Consider the following 3499-nt stretch of genomic DNA (forward strand, 5'->3'; position numbering starts at 1 on the left):
GAAGTGCCTATCCAGAGTTCTGCTTCAGACACTTAAAGCCTCTTTGGCCTTTTTTGCTATTTCAGTTCATGGCATCAAAACTCCAGCTGTGACCTCAAAAGACAGCTGGATAGTCTGTGTTTTGTGCAGCACCAATACAGTGCAGGCACTACAGCAAATTCAGACTAAAGGGTTGGTTTTCCTCAGAAGGTGTTGATGCCAAGTCCTTGAGATTTTCCTTGAGGAGGAAGCGTGTGTGACAACACCACCAACCGTGTAGGGAGGAGAGGAGACTGAAAGTGCCCGTCCAAAATGTGCATGGAAAGGATGTCGAGTGTAATTATCGACACTTTTTGGTGTAGTTTAATTTGCCAAATTCAGTAGTTGCTAAAGTTGCTGACAGCTCTGTGTAGATCTGGTATGTAAATGTGCACACAACTCCGTGCAAAAATTACTATGATTAATTCTTTGTTTGCAAATACTACTTTTTAATGATGAAGACTGCCTTCTGTCCTAAGATGGTATCATATGATTTAGCCATACAATAAATGGGACTGTCAATAACATGAAAATTTTTTATGTTTACAGAAATAACTGTATTCTGTGACATTCTTTTGAAGGGAAATACTATATATTTGACAAACTTTTTGCAGTGATATTGCTACATGCTGTATTTTTAATCTATTCACAATGAATAAAAATCTGTATTTGTACAAAATGTGAAAATAAATCTGAGGCTCAGCCTGCCAGAACTTACCTGGGTTCAGTGTTTCCAGATGTCAGTGGGAATATTGCTTGGGTAAGGACAGTGAGATGGAAGCCTTTGTTTGTGTGTCAGACATGCAAATACTGCCTGCATCACTTAGTCCTCTCATTCACTTTGTCTGGTTTCATTCTGGCTGGCCAATAAAATTGTTCTTTTTGTCACTTCTCTCAGTAGAGTTTTATTTTTTGCATGTGGGGGTTTGCTTTTGGTTTCTTCTTTTATAATTTGCCAAAATTCAGTCCTATTATTGCAACCTTCCAGAAATTCTCTGTGTTGTTTGTATTAGTCCATCCCTGATTTTGTTCAATTTCAGCAGTCACAGTAACAAACTGAGAGGAAACAGATGTTACCAACAAAATCTGTTTTCCTCAAGAAAACTAAAGGGTTGATGTGCTCTTTGATTTGCATTTGATTTTAAACTTTCAAACTGTTAAAAATGGAGCTCTTGATGGTTTGGGGTTTTTTTTTTATTGCTTTATTTAAAACTTATTGTACCTGTGTAGTTTAAAAAATATGAAATTATTCTCTAGCACAGGCACTGTGAAATAGCAGAATCTCCTAACAAAAAAAGCCCCAGCTGGGCCTCTGCACTGTAGAATCACTAAGAAAAATGGTGAAATTTGGCTGTAGCTTTGTAGCCTTTGTAATCTGTAGCTATAGCTGCTGTCAGGGAGAGCTGGAGTGTTTGGCAAGGGTAACAAAGGAAGTGGGAATAACTTCTCCAAAAACCATGGAGACAGCCAACACTTAGAGCTTATAAAGTGTAAAAAAGAATATTGCCTGTTCCTTAATTCCTGGTCTATGGGACTGATTCAAATCTCCTTCTCTTCCCCACAGATATAATTTCACTCAGAGCAGAATGAGTGCTGACAGACACAGGTGTAGTTTAGATGGGCCAAAGCAGGACTGCTGAATTTGGGAAGGCAGAATTTCATTTGAACTTCAGGTTGGATTGAGGGCCAGTGCTGCTTCTTGGGGTGAGTCAGGCTGTTCTCAGGTTTAAGTTCAGGGCCTCATGTGCCTCCCTGGACCTGAGCCCTTCCTGGGGAAGCTCCTGTGTTTGTACCCATCGGTCCTGGCCCTTAGTCTGGACATGTTTGATACAGGTGTTGGGTCCTTGCTGTCCTCTGGCCAACTCCTGTGCCAGGAAAACCATACAATAAGGCTGGTAGCTTGCGGTGTAGTTTGAGTTCTCCTGAAGTTCACTCCTTTTTAATGTGAAATGAAAAACCTGGTGACCCAACTGCTCCCCCAAGGGATAACCTGTGCTGTTGTCCCCTGTGTCACATATGGCTGATGTGAATAATTTTGGGGACAGTCTTCCTTCAGCACTCGAGGGAAATGTCTCTGTGGCCAAGCACCCAAACATTCCAGGGACAGAGGCTGAGCTCAGCTGGGACAGGGCAGAAAAGCACTTCTCAGGGAGGGTGTTGGTCCATCACTGCCTGGGCAACAGCACCTGTGGGGCCGAGCAGCCCATGCAATAAAGGAACAGTTTGTGATGCGTTTCCATGCAGCCTCCCCCACACAGACACACACACATGCCCAGAGACCCCTAAATCAGACTCATTACAATTTTCTGCCTAAGCAGATTACTGCTGATTTGCTGTGTGAAGCCAATTCAGGTCTGCCTGTCTTCCCTCCTTTCCTGAACCTCTCCCGCGTCTCTGCAAAGCCAGGGCCGTGGGAGGAGCGTGAGCTCCTTCTGTTGCCAAAAAAATCCCGCACTGAAGTGGGGGTGTGGAAGTGCAGCAGCGCCGGAGGGGGAGGAGCCCATTCATGCTGACACGTGTGCGCTGTTATTCCTCAGGACGTGTAGGCAGTGAGTGAAATTTATACCAGGACTCTGCAAAGCTGCAGCCTCTCGCGGTGAGGGTGGTGAGACACTGGCACAGGTTGCTCAGAGAGGTGGTAAATGCAATCCCTGCAAACGTTCAAGGCCAGGTTCTGAGCAACCTGATGTTTAAGCAGAGAAGACAACACTAATTCCTGAAGAACACTTACCAGACTTTTAGGCAAAATATGGCCAGAGACTCTCAGAGGCACGTTCATGAGGGCTGCTGGTGCTACCGCCCCTTTGCACAGCAGTGTCCTGGCTCCTGCCTCTGCTCCAGCCTCCCTGTGCTGCGAGCAGAACACCTCAACCCCAGCCACAGAGCCTGCCAGCTTTTGGCTCTGCACATTCAGCGAGTCGTGACTTTGCAACAGAAAATTAAAACTTCAGAATCGGTTTTAGACTTTCGGGGTGGGTGTGTGCCGGGGCGATGCCCCGCGTTCCGCGGAGGCGACTGTGCTGCGCCGTGGCATCCACGTGGCAGCGGGGGCGGCGCGGAGGGCCCGGGCAAGGCTCGGGCACTGTCCCCAAGGCGCTGCTCGTCCCCGGTTACACCGCACAGCTGGACGCGCACCGGCCTGGAGACAGGGGTCGAACTGAACCCCACAGGGGTTCATTTCCCAGGTGGAAGGGGGGGTGTGGGGATAGCGGCTGCTGGGCCCGGGGGGATGCAGAGGGGAGAGGAAGGGAAAGGGCAGAAATGAGGTAAAACAGCCGACGCTGCGGGCGCTGCCAGGGCGGTAGCGTGGCCGAGCGGTCTAAGGCGCTGGATTAAGGCTCCAGTCTCTTCGGGGGCGTGGGTTCGAATCCCACCGCTGCCATTGCCTTTCCTTTTGTGCCGCTGGCCGGCACAGCGCCCCCTGGCGGCGGCGGCGGCCGCAGGGCACTGTGGGTAGGAGGAGGGGCCGCGTCCCCACGTG

At 48.5% G+C, this 3499-nt stretch overlaps 1 non-coding gene across 1 annotated transcript; it reads left to right on the forward strand.

Annotated features, from left to right (window-relative positions):
• The first annotated feature begins 3318 nt into the window (after window positions 1-3318).
• TRNAL-AAG lies at window positions 3319-3400 on the forward strand. Its single transcript has one exon. It is a non-coding gene; the product is annotated as a tRNA-Leu (tRNA).
• Window positions 3401-3499: the final 99 nt, after the last annotated feature.

The sequence above is a fragment of the Empidonax traillii genome, unplaced genomic scaffold (genome assembly GCF_003031625.1).
Source record: "Empidonax traillii isolate 1590-97213 ecotype Southwest subspecies unplaced genomic scaffold, ASM303162v1 scaffold715:size483424, whole genome shotgun sequence".
Lineage (NCBI taxonomy): Eukaryota > Metazoa > Chordata > Aves > Passeriformes > Tyrannidae > Empidonax > Empidonax traillii.